General features: G+C 32.9%; 1 long non-coding RNA gene across 1 annotated transcript; it reads left to right on the top strand.

Annotated features, from left to right (window-relative positions):
- Positions 1 to 20,920: 20,920 nt before the first annotated feature.
- LOC143056698 (uncharacterized) lies at positions 20,921 to 22,655 on the top strand. Its single transcript, XR_012972467.1, has 3 exons — positions 20,921 to 21,710; positions 22,282 to 22,365; positions 22,599 to 22,655. It is a non-coding gene; the product is annotated as an uncharacterized LOC143056698 (long non-coding RNA).
- The last annotated feature ends 458 nt before the right edge of the window (positions 22,656 to 23,113 follow it).

Raw genomic sequence — 23,113 nt, 5'->3', positions numbered from 1 at the left:
TCGGTTGGAATACACATCCTCTTAAGGAAATGAAACTATAAGTAGATGAGTGTGTGTCTTATGTTAATGCATATTTATCCTTCAAATATTCACATTTTATACAAAATTAGTTCTCAAAAGGTATTTATAACGACTGATTGCAATTGACGTTGAAATATTTCAAATATGGAAAAAAAACATTTGCATTTGAGGCAACGCGTACAAAAATTTAGAATATTTCCCCTAAAATTCAGGATATTCTATGATATACAACCAATCCTGATGTAGAAAAAGTACTGAAATCTTATTGCAGTTTATAATTTGTATTACACTAAAGTAATAATATAATCATTCCACTTCCATAAAAAATGTTTCAGTATTACAATTTTGATTATATTCTTAATCTAAAAAAAAGACTTATCTTTAGGTCTTTAGAATAACTAACATGACTAATTACAAATAAACAACATAATTTTTTTTATCAAAAGAAGAATAATTTTGGTAATTTGAAACAACGCAAATCTTTTCCCTAAAACTCAATTATGATGTACGACAAGTAGTTAAATCTTATAGCGGTTAATAATTTGTATTCAAATAAATTAATAACTGTATGCTTATTCCAAAAACAACACAAGTTTAAGTATTTTACTTCTGATTATATCTAAGTTTATCTTGAGGTCTTTGAATTAACTTATTACAAATGTTATAAAATAGCATCATACTTTTATCAAAAAGAGATTTTTTTTAATTTTAAACAATGTGAACAAAATTTTAGTTTGTTTTCTCTGATGTTATTTTAATTTTATGAAAAACAACCAATCCTTATCTTAATTCTAAAAATAGACTTATATCATGAGGCATACAAATGCAATTGTATTACTTTTTTTATCAGGAGAAGAAATTAATGTAATTCAAAACAATGGCTGAAACAACACAAACACAAACAAAGCTTTAAGCATCTTTACTATTATAATACTTTTACTTTTATCATCTAGTGACCATTGCACTTTAGCGTGACCATGACACTTTAAAGTCCTACATATATTAATATATATATACATATATAAACATTTGTGTACTGCTTAATTTAAAAAAGAGATGTGATATGATTGCCAATGAGACAAGATTTCGGAGTTATAAATAATTATATTTCCGCACCAACATGAATACTAGTACCTAGAATGTTACTACTATTCAGAACGAACTTGTGAAGTATGATCTATATGATTCAGAGACTATGTTTAAATAAGTATAAGTACTCTCAAGTATTTCTATTTGTCTACCATGGTCAATCTCCGTTACAAAGACTCCATTGTAAAAATAGATTAAAGATTAACTAATTTTAGAATTTATGCATGTATGAACAGCCGCCGCGAAAAAAGAACAAGACAGTTTCTAACTAAAAAATATATGTTTAGCTTTTAAATGTTCTCAGAACAACATGGGAAAAAGATGGAAATTACAACCCATTGAACAAATTTCGAGTTTGTATTTCCTTTCGTCCTAAATCTACATGTTTTAAAAATTTCCGTATATATTGATTTAGGCCATTTTAGGTTAATTTAATTTGTTGTCTTGAGCAAAAATAATTTCAATTTATTGACTTCAGACCATCGCAATATCAGATTTTAAGGAAAGTGCATTACATTGTTCATTAATAAACCCGAACGTTGATCATGTGGATACATTAAATCAATTGGAATACAGTTACTTGTAAGTAAATGAAAAACAAAGTATACGAAGAGTCTGCTTTGGTAAATCTTCGTTGTATATACTCCATTGTTAAAATAAATTAAGGAATAACAAATTTAAGAATAAAAACACAATGTACATGTATAAGAAGACTTTAACAAAACAAAATAAGGAAACGGTTTGAAATATCTCAAAATTGCAAACTAAGCTTTCAAATATTCGGAATTGAGTGCTCCTGACCAAGATTGGGGTTTTGGACACATGAAGTGTATAAGTCTTGTTTTGTCAATGACTTGGTACACTAGACATTTTTCAAACCAAAACTATTTTGGGCTGTTTTGTTTATCTTTTATCGAATGATGGTGGTTGGGACAATAAACGTACACTTGTTTTTTTGGTACTTTTAATACTTTATTAATATAAACAATATATGTCCAGTAACCGAAAACAATTAGAAATAAGTTAAGGTTTTCTCTTTTTATTACAAAATTTTATGTTAAACGTATTAATAAGGTATGGTGTGTGGCCTTAACACAATTAATTCGCCGAATCAACTTGATCTGATGTGAATGTGTCAGTTTGTTATTTGCGTTTCTTTCGGCTGATACACACATCATATACAGAGGTAATGACAGTAAGTACTCGTTGTTTCACCTCAATATATTTCTAATTCAATCTGGATTTTTTAGTATTTATAAGCTGTCGTTTTAATCAACAAATCAACATATAATAATCAAATGTGTTAACTGAAAAAACTATGTATACCAAGATTCAAGTTGAACCCAAACATTCCAAAAAGAATGAATTAAGAATTTACATGTACTTATGTATAAATAATAAAACAATTGGTAAATGACCTTTTATGAGCCATTGCAGTCTTATAAGAAGTTTCGAGTATGTTATTGGACAAACAAAAAATACTAAGTATCGTAGCAAAATATCACGGAGTCCGAAAATCTGATAAATAACCCCAAAACCTGACCTAAGTATATCCTTAAATCGATTTGAATACAGATATTTGTGTGGAAATTCAAATAGACAGATAGAAGAAAATGAGTTTGTGTCTTAAGTTAACGCATATTAATCCTTCAAATATTCTTATTCCACAAAAAATAAATTTATAACGACTGATTGTAATTGACTTTGCATTACTTTCTCTATCTCCTGGAATTCAATAGATTTTACAAAAAAAACCAACTAATTCTGATGTACAAATAGAAGTTAAATCTTATAGTGTTTTATAATTTGTATAAAATAAGTTAATAACTGTATTCTTATTCCAAACAACAAAAGTTTAAGTGTTTTACTTCTGAATATATCTAAATTATAAAAAGGGAGATATCTTGAGGCCTTTACATTAACTTATTACAAATGTTATAATTCCAATGGGAACAAACTGTGCCCCTCTACTTGCCGAATTGTTTCTTTATTATTATGAGGCTGACTTCATGCAGGAACTTCTTAGGAAGAAAGATAAGAAGTTAGCAATATCCGTTAACTCTACTTTCCGCTATATAGATGATGTTCTTTCACTAAATAATTCAAAATTTGGTGACTATGTGGAACGCATCTATCCAATCGAGCTAGAGATAAAGGATACTACAGATACAGTTAAGTCGGCCTCATATCTTGACTTACATTTAGAAATTGACAATGAGGGTCGGCTGAAAACAAAACTTTACGACAAAAGAGATGATTTCAGCTTTCCAATTGTGAACTTTCCATTTCTAAGTAGCAACATTCCAGCAGCACCTGCATACGGGGTATATATCTCCCAATAGAACAGATATTCCCGTGCTTGCATTTCCTATCATGATTTTCCTGATAGAGGGTTGCTGCTCACAAGGCAGCTATTAAACCAAGAGTTCCAAATGGTGAAGTTGAAGTCATCCCGTCGTAAATTTTACGGACGCCATCACGAGTTGGTTGACCGTTATGGAATAACCGTTTCACAAATGATATTGGATATGTTCCTTACGTCGTAACTACAATCCCCTTCCCTTTCATGAATGTGACCTACCGAATTAGACTATTTACCGGATTTGTAATCACATGAGCAACACGACGGGTGCCACATGTGGAGCAGGATCTGCTTACCCTTCCGGGGCACCTGAGATCACCCCTAGTTTTTTGGTGGGGTTCGTGTTGTTTATTCTTTAGTTTTCTATGTTGTATCATGTGTACTATTGTTTTTCTGTTTGTCTTTTTCATTTTTAGCCATGGCGTTGTCAGTTTGTTTTAGATTTATGAGTTTGACTGTCTCTTTGGTATCTTTCGTCCCTCTTTTATAAAATAACATCATATATTTATCAAAAGACGAATAGGTTTTGTAATCTTAATTCTAAAAATAGACATATCTTGAGGCATACACATGAAATTGTATTACTTTTTATAAAAAGAAGAAGTTAATGTAATTCAAAACTATAGCTTAAACAATACTCCTAATCAACACAAATAAATCTCTACGCATCTTTATTGTTATAATATATTTACTTTTATCATATAGTGACATGAAACTGCTAAAAAGAGGAGTACTTATTTTGAATAATAACATGTTATCTCTTTTAAAAGAGGGACGAAAGATACCAGAGAGACAGTCAAACTCATAAATCGAAAATATACTGACAATGTCATGGCTTAAGTGGTACATAAACATTCTCAGCATATTATTATTCTGTACTACTTTAATTTTTTAGAGTTCAATAAAAGAATATGAATTAATTTATATGATGCGCGAATAGCTAGTAATGTATATATGTTTAATTTGTGATTCCAACCAAGTGTATTACAAATTACCGAGTAAAGGTGTCTTGATAGAGGTCCGCGTTTATCGAATGTTAACAATGTAGAGCTAGGTTTGCATAATAATTTCAAACATCTACGTATCTCAATGAGCTTAAAATAATTACAGAATATTATAACTTAATGTGTTAACTACATACCATTGTATTGCAAGTTTTAAAAAAAAGCGCATTAGACTGTTAAAAAATAAATAGTGTCCAATTTCGCTTGAAATACTGATTATTATGAGCAAATAAACAAAAAAAAGTAAAAGAATAGTCTGTCTTGTTAATCTTCTGTGCATGTATACCATTGGAGATATAAACTAAGGAAATTATAAAACGTATACATGTACTTACGAGACCTTAGCAGAGCTGCTTCAAAACAGGACAAAACAGAATCAAACTCAAATTTACCAATTTTAAACATTTAGTGCTATGAGTTCACTGATTATACGGATCAGATATTTTTTTTACTGAGGGATGGTGGTTTGACATATACATATATTTCCAAACTTATCGCTGTATTACAAGGAGAAACAATATTCAAAAAAGAAATACCTGAACGTAGAAATTGTCAACCTTATCATAGAGTAAGCCATATTTTATATAAACCCTTCTACAACCAGATATATGCTACGATTGTCTAACGACATGTTAAGTCGTAAGAAAACTTCGACTAGCAGCCTCTAAGGGACCCCCAAAGGCTTCTCAAATATCGAAATGTATTTTCATTCTTAGCTTTGAAATATTTGGGGATAAACATTCATGAAAAAGGAATATCAAAAAGAAAAGGGACACACATATAAAATGTTGCTTATTTTGAGTAGATAGATTCTTAAGACGTTATGAAATTGTAAGACATAAGGAAATATTTGCTTTGATTTTCTTAATAAAGAAGTTAAAGTATAAGAACGACACCAGAGTAGAAAAATCAAGTTTTCTTTTGTTTTCATATCATAATTTGATGTTAGTCTTATCAATGAACTAAATATTGTGATGACTTTTAACACTTGAAACTGGCGAATTCTGGTATGAATTCTTTTCTTTTAAATATAGAAAGAGGCCGGCTAAATGAGGTACGCACATTTACAACGATACCTGAGAAATTTCAACAAAATATTTACTGAAAAGACATGATAATATATATTGTGTACAAGTTAAAGAAAATGATGATGTAAAAGACGTATATTATACATTATATTTCACATGGCCATAAAAGAGGGAGATTTGGCATGCCACAAAACCAGGTTCAACCCACCATTTTTTCCTTTAAAAAGTCCTGTACCAAGCCAGGAATATGGCCATTGTTATATTATAATTCGTTTTTGTGTGTGTTACATTTTAACGTTGTGTATCCGTTGTGTTGTTTGTTTTCTCTTATTTTTTAGTATGAATTCATATCAATATAAGACGTGTCACAGTTCTTTTCTATCCCAAATTCATGTATTTGGTTTTGATGTTATATTTGTTATCCTCATAGGATTTTGTCTAATGCTTAGTCCGTTTCTGTGTGTGTTACATTTTAATGTTGTGTCGTTGTTCTCCTTTTATATTTATGTTTTAGTATGTAACCCCGATTTTGTTTTTGTCCATGGATTTATGAGGTTTGAACAGCGGTATACTACTGTTGCCTTTATTTATATATTGTGTGCAAGTTGAAGAAAATGATAATATAAGAGACATTTGTAACCTATTGCAGTTTTCTTTGTTGCATTGTTGAGGTTTTCGTAACAAATCTCTCTTTAGTTTACTGTACACTATTGATGGCGCTCAATTTTGAAGACAGTACGGTGAACAATAATACCGCAAATGTTTGCGCTAAGTGTTTAATTGGCAGTCATACCAAATCTTCTTATCTTTATATTGACATTATTGGATGATTAAGCTTTAATGAAATAAACCTACCATGTAACCTGTCTCACGTAAAACGTTTAAGTGCGATTAATTTATCAGGTTTCAAAAGAAAAAAAAACCTTTAGATAGTAACACTTGATTACAAGGAAATTAATGTATACAAAAATGGTGCGAGGTTTCAAATGATGATTCAGTAACGTTGTGTTTCAATTTCCTTAATGTTTATTTATATATTTTATTAAGTGTTTTGACACGTTCGATACGTAGTTTTTGTTCTCTATGTGTTAAAACAAAACAAAAGGAGATATGATCTGGACAAGTACTTGTTACCAGGAATTGTTTCTCTCTCTTTTTTCAGCTTCCCCGTCAACTGCTTTCTACAATTAAATGTGTAGTCGGGTATTAACCAACGCATTTGAATGCAGAATGTTAAAAACAAAAAGGTCTGTAGATATATATATTGGCAGAAACAAGTCTTTAACTTTACAAAGCAGTGCTTATTTGCATTGAAATATGTTATCTGTATTCCATTGATCAGATTGCCTTGCAATTCCACAGTCTGTTTCAACATCCGTCATATTGTCAGCACTCAGGTTCATATCCACCAAATCTGCTGTTTTGTAATGTTCGGTCAACACTGACACGATGGACACGGAAACAATAGATAAAATATAATAGAAAATAACAGACGGTAAGATAAAAATAAATGCATTCGAAAATTCGAAAATTGTATAGTTGATTCAATATGTTCGTGTTATTAATTCGTCTTCGAATTAAACCTGATAGATTATGGTTTTAATTGCATAACAGACATCGGGTTTTTACTTGATCTGTCTAATTATTACGTGATTGGGTTGATATAGTATTGAATATATACTGAGTAGGGAATACAGTTACATAACATGTGTAATACGATCAACGGCAACTGTTTATCGGTAATTTGTACATTTTTCCTTTGATGTGTACTCGCTGATAATGTCAGTATCAATGGACTGGCCGAGATATAAAAAAATATTGGGTTAGTACGGAAATGACATGCGTGAATGCAACGCGTAAGGATACACTTTCCCCTTTCATTCACAAAATTGCGCGATTTTTTTTTCGTAGAAACGCACGAGATTTTTGGCGAATGAAACACTTGACATTGTTTGAATCTTTCACAAAGTCAGATTTAGCCTTTTTGAACGTTTGTTGTGAAAATGTGAACAGAAAATGCATGAAAAACCCGATAGACCTAAAAACAAAAAGAGCGTTATATGAAGTACAACTTACATATCATCCATGCTGAGTTTTTATTCATACAATAACAATGCATAGCTTGTTGCTGTTCCAAGAAGTTTTTTTTCTGTTTCTTGAGAAGTATTTGTTTTACCTGTTCAGTCACTTTAAAGTGTCACAATTCATTTTTGAATGCAACACATAAATAGTTACTAAAAAGGTACAGGTATTGCATGAGAGAAGATAGATAAAAATGAAATTTACTCATTTTCGACATTTTTCTTTGTGGACCATCATATACAATTTAAAAAGATGTAGATACAATGAACCGTGATATCCATATGCGGACCTATGATATATTTTAAAAAGGGGGGTAACCGGGTTAAAGTCTGCTTTGACAAGAATTGTAGCCTATAAGGAGTGACTGTTACCCGGGTCGCCTACCCCTCTGTTCGCTTCTGAAATTAAAGGTAATAGTGATAAGCCTTAACCCTGTAATAAAAAGCTAAATAGCCAGCTTTAACCGATCGTGTAGCATGTTTAGTTGTGAAAATGTCGAAACCAAGTAAACAATATGACAGGCGTGTTCCAGTCGTGTCCGCTGGTTGATATAGTCCAGGGTTAATATATGAAAATGAGAAGATGAGATATGATTGCCAATGCAACATATCTCCACATGAGACCAACATGATACAGAAATTAACAACTATAGGTTACTTTTCGGCCTTCAACAATGGGCAAAGTCCAAAATAAAGGCAATAGTAGTATACCGCTGTTCGAAATTCATAAATCGATTGAGAAAAAAACAAATTCGGTTTACAAACTTAAACTGAGGGAAACGCATCAAATATAAGAGGATAACTACGACACAACAGAAACACAAACTGCATAATAAGTTATAACAGGCCCAAATTCCAAATGAAAAACACGGATAACATAAAACATCATCATGTTAATACGAAACAGCGGTATGGGAATCTTATGTTTTAAACATGACATTTCCAGTTTCAAGACATGTCTAGTAATTGGAACAGAGGAACATTAGCTTGGAATTGTAAAATGTCACCTGGCATCTGTAAATATCAAGCTGGAAATGAGAAATGTCAAGTTGTAAATGAAAAATGTTAACTTGGAACTTAGAATTACAAATTTGAAGTGAGAAATGACAACTTGGGATTGAGAATTACCTATCAGAAGTGAGAAATGATAATTTGGAAATGAGAATTACCTATTAGAAGTGAGAAATGACAACTCAGAACTGAAAAATGTCATCTTGGAAATACAAAACGTCTGTCCGATTCTGTCTAAGATTTATAAGTCAAAATACAACAAAATGTTGAACCTTCAAATATATATTTGAATCTGTAGCGTATATCGTTAAGATAGTATGCTTCCTCAATTTTTCAATCTCTATCCACCAAGGTTGAAATGAAGTGGATGTAAGCAATTATATGTAACCGTACGGCCTTCAACATTAAACTATATTGAAAAAAGATACCATATTGAAAAACATATGCAGTTTAGTCGGCTATAAAAGTCACCGACATGATAAACAATGATAAATATGAAACTATTCAATTAAGAAAACTAACGGCCTAAAAATTTACAAAACAATTTACGCAAACATAAAATGACAGATATGAACTAACGACAAAAGCTGAAACATGGACATACAGAATGTTGCAGGGTGAAACATGTTTGTATGAGCGCTCAAACTTCCATCACCACTACCACTACCTAGCCCGGGACAGTGGTGTAACAACATACCAGAAGAAAAATTAAATATCGACTGTTACAGGCTTCACTCAAGAGAACAACAAAAAGCAGAAAAAAACATCAAACAGTCGGGATGAGACAGGGTATTTATCCGACCATCATCAAGAGCAACAGAAAAGACACTAAGTACATTCTGAGTATACTTGCAGTTACTGGCTGGAAGTTAAAAGCCAATACCAATTAATTACAAAATCATGTATCTAAGATTAAATTACACAGATTAATTGACATACCAGGATAGAATATGCTTGACTATTTTTGTGCGACAGTTTAATTTCCATTTTGAATTTTATGAGAATTAAAACCTCATTGGAATTTAGAAAACCGTTTTTACATGTACAATTTAATTGCAATTGATGATTCATATGTCAAATGTAAATAGGACCACAGGTACCTTTCCAATGAGCTTTAACAATAACAGCGAGGAAGATATGATGAAAATCATGAATATTAGAGTACAATATTTCAGACCAACAAACGACGAAGCAATTAGATAACACAATAGCAAATAAATGAAAATCATAAATATTAAAGTACATTATTCTAGACCATCAAACGAAAAAGCAATTATATAACCAATACTGTTTTGTGCCCAAAAGATCAAAACCAGTAAAGCATCCGAAGTACCTGCCATTGGCAATGCTCATTTAATTAATATGCAATATTCAAATAATTTTTAGCTTGTGGTATCCTATATATAACATTAATTTTTTAATTTTTTTCTCAGGATCGGAATTCTTATTTTCAAGCACGAAGTATCAGAGTTACAACAGACAATTGAATAGAAATTAGGACACCGGAGAATCAATCAAGGACATGCATCAAGACTGAAAATTATTGGAAGAAATACAACCTGTACGAAGGTAGGATATTGACGTTCCTTTTGTAGGTCGTATAGGTTATATCTTTGGTTAGCTTGCTTTTTAGCTGAACGGTGAAGTCATAATTAGGAGTAGGTAAATCCTTTAAGAACAGAACAGTCCGACAGATAAACAATCAATCTTTATGTAGGACTAGACTACTCCGATAGGAGGTTAGTATGTCTAGCCTTATAATGACGTCACGGTTAAGCAAACAAGCAAACCAATCAAGGATTCTACCTTTATTGATACATTTATTTTCGGGTATCAACTTTTGTGGATTGATGAAAATTTGTATTTTCGTGGATATTTGAAAAAAGTAAAATCACAAAAATACTGAACTCAGAGGAAAATCAATTCGGAAAGTCCATAATCACATGGCAAAATCAAATAAGAAAACGCATAAAAAACGAATGGACAAGAACTGTCATATTCCTGACTTGGTACATTCATTTTCAAATGTAGAAAATGGGGGATTGAACCTGGTTTTATAGCTAGCTAAACCTCTCACTTGTATGACAGTCGCATCAAATTCCATTATAGTGGTTTTGACAATCCCTGCATACAAAGCCTTTAGAAGTTTGTTATTTGCTGAACATTTGAATTCGTGGTTCATCTATACTTACGAAACTCACGAACATTGGTATTCAAAGAATAATGATGAATCCACAGTAAAAAAAAATTGAAATTGTAGAGAGTCACTTCTGAGCTGATGATTCTAAGTGGTACTGTTGAAACAAATTTTTCTCGAGAGTTTTTAAAAACACTATTACGATTTGATTGACAGTTATTGAAAATCTGTTTCACAATTTACCATTGGCATATTCCATGGATGAAAAGGTGTTAGTGTTAATGTGTTTTCATTTTTTTTGCGTCATGGTGTTGTGTGTCTGAAATTGACTTATAGTTTAAAAGATGATTTTTTTATCAGCCTATCATTGTAATAAATGTAATATAGTGTAATCATTTGTGTAACTTAATGCCTGATTAAAAAATAACGGCACAATCCCTAAAACCTCGGAAAATTAAATTTGATTATTGCAGTATTATCTTGTGTTTTCAAAACTTAAAATAATTTTGACCTAATTTTTGTTTTGTTTCGTTTATTCATTTATTCTGTTGCCGAATGATATGAGTAGTTGAACTACTGTATCACAAGCTTATCAAAACTCTGGTTGTGAATGGGAGTTCGGCATATGAGATGGACTCTGAATAGAACAGATTTGTGAGTTTTCATACCGAGGGTAGGGGGTTCTCTCCGGCTTACGCCATCAAGGAAATGGACCAATTATTCATTCAACTTTCAAAATCCTAAAACTGAAATTTGATTCGGACAACAGTAGTAACGATACCACAGTTGAATAATCATCAATCGATTTAGCGAAAACAACTCCGGATTATAAACTAAATCCGAGAGAAACATTTTAACTATGAGAAGAAACAATAGAACAACACAAACACTGAAGTGCAACAACAAAAAATAAAAACGGCAACACACACATGCTACAGAGTGTAAAAAATGCAAAATTAAAAGGCGTCAATCTACTCTATAAAAAAACAGAATAGTTCGACAGACTAAACTACTACGATAGGAGGGTAGTATACCTAGCATTAGAATGACTTCACGGTTCAGCTAACAAGCAAACAAACCAAAGATTCTACCTTCATTGACACAGAAATCCATCAATTGGAAGTACAACTTTAAAATTTTGATGGACTCAGTCGAGGAATATGCCAGGCAATGGGCTAAACGTGAAAAGGAAGATGTAGACACTCTATCCGAATGGATTAAGGCAGTGAGGTCGTTAATACAAATCAGAATCAAGAAACTGAATGGGTCCATCAATGCCCATGCTACGTCAATCTTTAAAGACCCAAATGTTGCTAAACACTTATCCGACCTCTATGATAAATATGTTGTTGTCCCCGCAGACAAAGCCACAAATAACATCGTTTTTGTCTGTAAAAGTCACTACATTAATTGCTTGATAAACGAATTAGGTATAGACAATTCACTTGGAAACTCAACATATACCCTCACGACACTTACCAAAGAGGAAATCCTGGATAATCATAGGTCTGTTCTTTGTTCCTTTGGTATTTCAACCAAAGATGAAGAACTGGATCTTCCATCACTGTATTGGATACCTAAACTACATAAGTGTCCTTACAAACAACGGTATATTGCTGTGTCTTCCAAGTGCTCCACGAAACCTCTTTCTAAATTATTAACATCTATTTTATCAGCAATCAAAGACGGGCTTCAAAGTTATTGTGAAACTGCCTATTCTAGAGGTGGCGTGAATCAGAGGTGGATACTTAAAAATTCCAAAGATCTTTTAGAGTACATACAATCTAACTCTCTTTCATCTTGTAACAGTATTAAAACATTTGACTTTTCTACTCTGTACACAAGTTATCCACATTCCAAACTAAAAGACAAATTGAAAGAGTTGGTATTACTTTGCTTCATAAAAAAGAATGGCCAACGTAGATACAAGTATCTTGTCTTAGGGAGGGATAAATCATACTTTGTAAAGAATCACTCTGATTCAAACAAAAAATTCTCTGAAACCGATATTATCAAGATGCTTGATTTCTTGATTGACAACATATTTGTAACGTTCGGAGGACGTGTTTTTCAACAGACTGTCGGCATCCCAATGGGAACAAACTGTGCCCCTCTACTTGCCGACTTGTTTCTTTATTATTATGAGGCTGACTTCATGCAGGAACTTCTTAGGAAGAAAGATAAGAAGTTAGCAATATCCTTTAACTCTACTTTCCGCTATATAGATGACGTTCTTTCACTAAACAATTCAAAATTTGGTGACTATGTGGGACGCATCTATCCCATCGAATTGGAGATAAAGGATACTACAGATACAGTTAAGTCAGCTTCATATCTTGACTTACATCTAGAAATTGACAATGAGGGTCGGTTGAAAACAAAACTTTACGACAAAAGAGATGATTTCAGCTTTCCAATTGTGAACTTTCAATTTCTAAGTAGCAACATTCCAGCAGCACCTGCATACGGGGTATATATCTCCCATGCTTGCATTTCCTATCATCATTTTCTTGATAGAGGGTTACTGCTCACAAGGAAGCTATTAAACCAAGAGTTCCAAATGGTGAAGTTGAAATCATCCCTTCGTAAATGTTACGGACGCCATCATGAGTTGGTTGACCGTTATGGAATAACCGTTTCACTAATGATATCGGATATGTTCCTTACGTCGTAACTACAATCCCCTTCCCTTTCATGAATGTGACCTACCGAATTAGACTATTTACCGGATTTGTAATCACATAAGCAACACGCCGGGTGCCACATGTGGAGCAGGATCTGCTTACCCTTCCGGAGCACCTGAGATCACCCCTAGTTTTTGGTGGGGTTCGTGTTGTTTATTCTTTAGTTTTCTATGTTGTGTCATGTGTACTATTGTTTTTCTGTTTGTCTTTTTCATTTTTAGCCATGGCGTTGTCAGTTTGTTTTAGATTTATGAGTTTGACTGTCCCTTTGGTATCTTTCGTCCCTCTTTTGTTGTCCATTCATTTTTGATGTGTTTTGTCATTTAATTTTGCCATGTGATTAGGGACTTTCCGATTTGGTTTTCCTCTGAGTTCAGTATTTTTGTGATTTTACTTTTTTCATAGTTTAATCTTTTTAATGATTATAGTGTTTAAGCCTGTCTATGCTACGATATAATTTTTACTTTCATATGTCTATCATTGTAGGATCTTCATGCGTCCCTGTTACCACCAGTTGTCTGAGGTACATTACTTATAAAACGCATAAAAATAATAATCTGAAAAGTTATATTATATTCCGCGAAATAAATTATCATTGCTGATTAATACTGAAACTCATCTAGCACAAAAACGGCGATGCAAAACTGATACCAACACCTTCTTTAAATTTTAATTGACGATATCGTGAACGTATGCAACTCTTAGGAAAACTGTGAAATAATTAAATTGAGAATTTGCTATCGTGTTCATTAAATGTGAAGCAAAACAGTGCCTTCGGTAAGCAGGATTTGCTATGGGAATACACCTTTGTGTTTCTAAAATGCAAAAAGCAATTAAATCGAATATATTTGTGATGTCAACTTTATTCCATTTCCATTGATAATATGTTCATACATATAGGTTTATAATTAAGGCATCAATCATCATTAAAAAAATAAAAAGGAAGATGGAAAAACATGCAGAATGTTTATTGTGTGTTCGCACTTTTAAGATTTAGCTGAATAAAGATGACTTACTTTAAAAAAAGATTAAAAAAATAATTAATTCTAGGCCACAGTTTACCTAAGAAATGTGAACGGCTTAAATCTAAAAATGGAGTCAACAATTTTGAAAGTCTTAAATTTATCATTAACATTTTATGAACACATTTTGTAGAATGATAAATACAACTAGTTCTCAGCTATTAGACATCTTGATAGAAATTAAAGAGGATGAAACAGGTAAAAGAGTTCCGGTTGCAGTGTTTGTCGCGATATTATCTTTAGTTGGTATCATTGGAAACATACACATACTTGTTATATTTTCCCGGAACTCGAAACAGCAAAGTACTTATCACGTTTTCGTGTCCGCCTTAGCTGTGTCCGATCTTGTAGTGTGTTCTACCTATCTTCCGGTTGAAATAGTGATGGTCATGAATCCTTTATCTTTTGATTATGACTTTATCTGCCGTCTATCCCTAGTAAACTGCTACACATGGGGATGCTGGACGGTTTTGTTAATTCTATCGATTGCAATAGAACGATACAGACATATTTGCTTCCCTATGAAATATCAAATTTCGTGCCATGATGCTAGGAAACTGTGTATTTTATTTTTTGTACTTGCCGCCATTAATGCTGCTCCAATGGGGTACATATCTGGAACCAATTCATTTCATTTATCTAATGCAACCGAAGGTTTTGAATGCTTCATAAATGATAGTCTGGAGAATTCAATGCTTCCAGGTGTATACTTTGTGACCAGTTCTCACTAATTTGTTGTAATTTAATTATCGAATAAAATTTGGAATATCAAAGAGTTATTTTTATCAACACGAAACTTCCTAAACATTCACCTTTTTGAATTATAAATTCAACCCTTAAGTTCCAGGACTCACTAATAAAGCATGAACATTTAATAGTGTGAGTTGGATACATATTCTTGTTTTATATTCTAATATATTGCAAATGAGCCAGTCAAAAATTCTTTAAAATGCAGGAAAATTCCAACTCCTGAGGAAAATACGAATTATAATTATTCTCAATGTTGTGAGTACATGTAAGTGGTGACACAATTTGTTATTTTAGACTTTTTGAGTTAAGCGGGTTATACCTAGTATTAAATACAAATACGTGTGCTATTTTGAATAGCAGGAGTCTACAAAATATGTGGTATAAACAGGAAAGCGTGAACGTTCAACAGTTGACTTAGTATGGAATAGTACGGAGACATATCGAAGGAAGCGAAAACAGATGTTGGACAAGGTAAAATCTAATTCCATAAATCGTCCATTCACTAGAAAGTATCATCGTCAAAAATGATTATTTAACAACCGGAAATTCCAAATTGTCCTGTTTTGGACATGCTGAATTTATGACATAGTAAGATACACGTCTTGGATAGATTTCTTAGTTGTTTATTCGAGGAATTCGCCTTGTCAGGTAAGTTCGATTCAAAAGTTTCACAATCCAAATTCCAAAAATGTTTGAAAGTAACAAAACTAACATATCTTAAACAGAACAATCTATATTATCTTCGGTCAACATTGTATCAAATAGTTACAATCTTAATAAAAGTACAGTTACATGACGAGCTAAGACATGTTAGATTTTTGTAACATGAATGAATTACCATCGGGTAAAAATAGTCTGCCAGCAACGACATGCATGGACCACTTTAGAGAAGTTGTTACTAAGTCGATCAACTTGTATATGGTCCATTTTTTTCTTTTTCAACGATACAATATTTTTAAACTAGCGGTATCGTCCCACTATGAATTTATGTTAAGTAATGCAGTTTTGTGCTGTTTTCATCTTTTGATTAAAGAGAAGCCTTTATCAAAATAAACCGAGAACAAAAGGATAGAAAATGAAAGGGAATCTGAAAACAATAGATACTTGGACAGTTAGCAGATCAACATGCAAATAAACTAAAATTGAGGAAGATTGAAAGTAAGATTTTTGTACGATCCAACCTGATTTTTTACAAGATAAAGTGTTGTTGTTGTTGACCTTTAGTGACGCTTATGTTTTGTTTTGTTAGTTTTTTTTTTGGTTTTTTTTTGGGGGGGGACAAAAATTAAATCATTATGGGCCTGGCTTGATAGTTATCGATTTACCTGACTGTACAGGGGCGGATGCAGGAATTTTCGAAAGGGGGGGTGCTAACCCAGGGCAACCAGGGCAAAAAGGGGGGGGGGGTGCAAAACATATGTCCCGATACAAATGCATTGATCGGCAAAAATAAAGGGGGGTGTGCACCCCCGGAACCCCCCCCCCCCTGGATCCGCCACTGCTGTATTACTACTTTGGAAGTAACAAAACACAATTTGATATCCCCTTCCAATACTCAATACAAAGCACTGCTTTAAATTTTTCCGATCTCACTACAAAACAAATGCCATCTGTGCCTTTCAGTGCTCACAAGTACTTTGATTTATTTATTGAACTATACGAGAACAGTGTCATGTCTACTCGACGTAAAATTGTAACCCCCACTTTTACTTTCATTTCAGTCGCAGTATCTTCAATATTTTTACTATACCAATTAACCTAATGATTAATTCGTTTGTGTGTGACAGACGGATATTCAAATACCTATATATGCAATGAGCCACTATCTTTCTAACGGATAACTATATCCATATATATAGTTTGGGGGGAGTGGTTTAGGGTGTTACGACACTGTTCAGTCGGAGCTGTAACGATCTCACAATATCATCAGCTCGAATCCGGAAGAGGGAAGGACACAAGTTTGATAACCCCAAATGTGCTGATATATGTACATGTGTAATTATAGGATTTCATTTTGGCTAAAGTTAAGACGAAATATATGCTATTTGACCTTCCCCTCCCTAATCCGCCACTGAGATGGACATGATTCTTTAATCGAGGTTTGGCAATTAGTGGGTGTGTAAGGTTAGGGAGGATTGGGAGTCGAGAGCCGAGGGAACCTGGTGACAAGGGTAGTGACATAAGAAAAAATGTATGCTTCACAAAAAAGTAAGGGCGACGGAAGTGGTAACTACCCCATGTTCACCCCTCAATTACAGTGATGAAAACCATACGAAGAGGATCTCTTATGTATTGTAAATAAACCTATTATAGTGGTGTTCACAACCAAGAAGAAAAGGGGGTTCCAACCCTCGGACCCTCACCCCCCCCCCCCCCCCCGCAATCCGACCCTGAGGTGGACATGATTCTTGAATCGAGGCTTTGGAATGAGTGGAAGTTAGGTTACAGGGAATTGGGAGTCTGGCAGAAACCAGGTGACGAGGGTAGTAAATTATTAAAATTGTTTGTTTCACAAAAAAACAAAGGGGGTGGAAGTTGGAACTACTCCATGTTCACCCATCATTTAGAGGGACGGGAAGCATATGAAGAAGTAAGGAAACAAGGGACAATCTATGCCTCACTGACAAAAAATATGTAAGGGAGAGAGAAGTGGGAATCATCCCATGTTAGTTTAGTTTAAACATATTTATTTATAGTGGACTGGGAAACAAGTTTTGCAACTTATATTAATCCCTTTTACTTTGCGGGTGCGAGTGTTGCCATGTAGCGGCATTAACCCACTCTTTTTCGAAATCTGCAAGGGTGTCTTTTACGTGCAAGAGATATGGCTCTCTCTCTCTCTCTCTCAACACGGTCAGCCATTTATCGTCCCCTTCCGACGGACTATCATCGTTTCCTCAAGACCATATTCGCAAATTGTGTCAAGGGAGAGCTGAAAATTCAGTCCCTGAAATTTCCATCCCGAACGGGTATCGAACCAGAAACATTTGTGTTAGTAGTCAGATGCACTTTTTTTTTATTTTTTTATCTTTAATCATCATACTTCATATATATACATACGACAATTATTATATACACACATATCAAATCCATATACACACATTTATATACAATATTTAATATCACAGTTTGAAAATATCCATTCATTATTACAGTTATATACTTTATATATTTACGTTCAAAATATCCATTCATTATCAAAGTTGTATATTTTAAATATTTACTTTCAGAATATCCATTCATTATTACAGTTATACACTTTATGTATTGTAATTTACTTTCAAAATATCTCTTTTTTCTTTAATTTGAACAAACAAAAAAATACTGTAAATTGAATGTTCACCTCTCAATTGTAGGAGCGAGAACCAAATGGAGAGGGTAAGGATAATTTATGCTTCACTGAAAAAAAGTGGTAGGGGGAGGGAACTGGAAATCATTCCATGTTCACCCTAAAATTTAGGAGGTACAAACACTTCATGATTTATATGTCATATAATACAAACATTTCCAATTTTGTATAGTTTCAGAAGAGATGCGGCTCAATGAAATTTGTCTCTTTCTTCAGTAGTATAGATCTCATGTCATATAAACACAAAATTGGGATCGACAGAAGAAAGTTCTCTTTCGATTTGAAAAAAAAATGTGTTATCTGTGTGAAAAAGATTGATTCAAAGAAAAATTTAGAAAAGAACAAAAATCCGCTGGTGGATTATCAGTCCCGAGGGTATCATCAACTCAGTAGTCAGTACTTCGGTTACTGACATGATTTATAACAAACCTTCCATTTATGAATTTTGAAATTATAACTAAGGATTCAACTCCCTCAGGCAAAGTTGACCTTAGATGAATTTGGCTTTTTGTTTTGGTATTTTTGTAATATAGCTCTTCAACGGTTTCGGTACTTATACCCCTTCTAAATATCAAATGTCTGGCTTTTAGCGTTCCTGATGAAGGTAAGTCTCGCTTATTTGAACGCTTAGTCGTGTCAACTGTTCATATTAGAAAATTAATCACAGACTGTCATATGATATTTAAATATAAATCCAATGGATTAAATACAGAAACCGTTCTTTTGTTTTGTTGTAAAAATGAAACAGTACCTCTTCTCGTTTGAATTGTTTTACATTGTCTTGTCGGGGCCTATTATAGCTGACTATGCGGTAGGGGCTTTGCTCATTGTTGAAGGCCGTACGGTGACCTATAGTTGTTAATGTCTGTGTCATTTTGGTCTTTTGTGGATAGTTGTCTCATTGGCAATCATACCACATCTTCTTTTTTATATTCTCTTTAAACCCTGTCACACTGTGTGAAGCTATACTAATAATTATGATTTCTTTATTTAGAGAGAGAGTGAATTTTCAATAAGGCTCTCTTAATACAATAATAATTACATTAGAAATAAACAATACATATTCAATAATAATGATAAATAAAGATTAAATACAATTTAAAAATACAATAAACAATGATGATAAATGGCATTACAGTAAAACTATCATGGTAATGTTAAAAATACATAGATTTGTAGTTATGTTTAGATTCTGATACTATATTTGATTTTTTAAAACTGAATTAGGAAGAACATTCCATACTTTTGGTCCAGTGTACGAGAAACTAAACTTGCACAACTCTGTATTTGGTTTTGGAATTTTAAAATTATCTAAGGATGAAAATCTCAAATTGTATTTTTTATTTGCAGAAGTTTACAATATAAGACTGAAAATATATTCTGGAGCTTAGCCATGTTTTGCCTTATACAGCTGATTCTAACCCATCCAAAACATCTGTTTTCAAGTGGAAGTTTGGTATGAACGGGCCCAAAAGATCCAGTTCTGTCATGTCAAAATCGTCGTCTGACGTAGCCATTGTTATTGTTTTGCGAAGTATTTATGTCACAAGATACATACGCAAGGAATTTTGTGAAACGGCTCCGACGGGTACATTGTAATTGTACGCTTAACAAGAGTCAATGAGAAAGCGTGTTACATAAAGATTGCATTATAATAAAGTATTATTTGTGTGATCGGCACATTAATGTTATATTCGTGAAATAATTCGCTTGAAGGTTTGGTGTAATCAGGTTCGTCTAAAATTATTCTTGCTGCCCTCTTTTAGCTGTTTAAGTAAACTATCTAATAGAAAGTTATTACTGTTTACCCATATTGAACAACAATAATTCAAGTTAAGAGGTAAAACGTAAGCGTTTTAGTACATTTGGTATAGCTTTGTGATTTAAATATTTTTTTTAATCTTTTTGATAAAGCTTAAGAAGAGTTAACTTTTTTTTTTATTATATAATCGATATGAGAAGACAAAGATCTCTGAGATCCATCAATAAAAATACCTAGAACCTTTTCACATGTTCTTTCTTTAATATTCAAGCATTTTACTTTGCAGTGAGTACAAAGGTGATAAATTTTAATATAAACAGCTTCCTCCATCAATAACTGATGTTTCCTTTAAATCTTCAATAAGAAATAAGATAAAACAAATATTTGCCTTATATCGCAAATGTTTGCGTTATCGCAAACCTTTTGCGTTATGTATTTCGCAAACCAAACATTTGAGAGAGCTTGTACTAAAAATCTTGCGAAAAACGTTATTGAAATTGTTTTGAAATCGTTTTCAGTCAGATGTTTGCCGAATGTTATAACTTTGCAGTTTTGCATTGGCTTTAACCCCATCACTCAATTTGAGTGGTGTATACATATATAATGCACTTTGAACGAAGGCGGCAGTCCAATAACTTTTTACAACATTGAAAGTGAAATTTATTTGGCAGCAACATATCGAAGATACAATACAATACGGATGCAAAGTGTTGCGCTTAGACTTATAATGACCGAACGTCATAAAACGAATGATGACGTTGCAAGATTGTTGTTGCTAAGGCTATATTTATAGTCTGCAAACATTTGTTGTACGACGGTGTTCATTTTGCAGCAATTATGAGTTTTCAAATCGCATATTGTGGAAGTGAATGTTTCGAAATCGAGGAGGAGAAAGAATACGGTGAAAATAAGGACAACACTATCCATACTGGATTACAAAACAAGACAGAGGACGCAAAAATAAGTGAAGGCGCCAAAAGCTTTGCAACTGAGGTAACACCAAAATGGCTAAGCTTTTCATTCAAGCTTCATGATTTCGTGAATACTAACTACAACCGTTATATAGAGGATTTTACCCATGATGACGTTGAAAATAAAATTAAGAGTAGAAGTAATTGCGCTTTTGTTGTAAAACAAGTTGCGAATGAACATAAATCTTCCATATCACCGATCAATTGTGGTAACACACAAACGGACCCGAAGAAGACAGAAATGGACACGGTCGCCTTGAATGAAGGACAAGCAGAAACCAAGGATGCATTTGTCAAACCTCCTGTGAAAATGTCTGGATTCCTGTCGTCTGTAGTGAAGCCGTTGACAGCAGACGACAATATTGCCAATGACGAAAATGTTACCATAGTAGAGCAGGTTCAACCAGAAGGGTGCTTTTGTTGGCCTCTTGTTCATCTGGTAAGTATGTGTTAAAAATGAGGGGTTCAAAAATGGCCTGACAATCCAAATTTTTTACTGTTAATGACATTTTAAAATTTTAAAAAGGTAAAACAGAAAAAAATATTGACTATTGTGAACAGTTTCAAAGGAAATAGTTTGAAATTTATAACAGAAAAAAAAAAAAAAAAAACGGATTGCAAAAATTAAATTATTATAACAGATACAGAAGATACCACTTTTTAAGCCTGTTATTTGTTTATATAGCTGTTATGTCAGTTTTCTGTATATTTTGTTTTGTTTTATATATTTGTAAATATAATTACTATTACCGCAACAGATACCTGTATGAGGACTTTAGATTCTGGTATCGTCCACTTAAACGTTGAAGTTTTTAGACCCTTTTTTATTTCTCAATTTTTCTTTCCTCGCTAAATGGATCTTGTTAGTATATCGTAAAACTGAAGAATTGTGTTTGTTTGAGAACAAACTATATGTATGAGCTGTTTAAATCTCTCAAAAACCCTTCATATTTGCAAAGCTGATAATCTGTTTTTTTGCGACTTTATATTGAAGTCTTGTGTATTTATAGATTTACAGAATACGATACCGATTGTTTGACAAGAAAAAGGACAAGGAACTTAAAAAAAAAAATCTAAGGATTGAAAATACTACGGTATGTTTTTCCAAAATTAATTATGTATACTACTTGCCACTGGACATTTACCATACAAAACCAGCCAACTTGATAAACTAATTAATTTTATTTTCAATTGTGTTTAAACCAAATATATTTAAGACCTCTATTTGGCCAAAAAAAAAAGATATAGAAGGTAGAATAAACGATACTTCTTAAAAAATATTAGCCTTTTTAATATATAATTCATTACAATTATTTCTTTTTTTCAGATGTTAAAAGCAGAAGACAGAAGAATCGACTTGCCTGAAATTTTTTATCAATAAAAGAGACAAAAAAAATTCTAGTTCACCTTATTAAGAAATCATAGCTTCAGACGAACACGACCTGAAAGATCATGCAATATTTGACATAAGCGCTGTTTCGGTGAAATTCAGTTTGTCTAACAAGCAAGTTAACCATCCGTTTTATCCTTGCTTTTTCCAAATGATTTTCTAAAAGGTGGTACCACTGTCTTTGGTTAGGGGAGGGTTGGGATCCCGCAAACATGTTTAACCCCGCCACATTCTGTATGTATGTTTCTGACCCAAGTCAGGATGCTGTAATTCAGTGGTTGTCGTTTGATGATGTGTAAAATATTGTTTTTCGTTCATTTTTTGTACATAAACAAGGCCGTTAGTTTTCTCTTTTGAATTGTTGTACATTTTTCATTTGGGGCCTTTTATAGCTGGCTATGCGGTATGAGTTTTGCTCGTTGTTGAAGGCCTTGCTTATAAGGCTTTGTGTA

This window comes from Mytilus galloprovincialis, chromosome 13 (genome assembly GCF_965363235.1).
Source record: "Mytilus galloprovincialis chromosome 13, xbMytGall1.hap1.1, whole genome shotgun sequence".
In the NCBI taxonomy this organism is placed as follows: Eukaryota; Metazoa; Mollusca; class Bivalvia; order Mytilida; family Mytilidae; genus Mytilus; species Mytilus galloprovincialis.
This window is presented reverse-complemented; position numbering and strand designations above follow the sequence as displayed.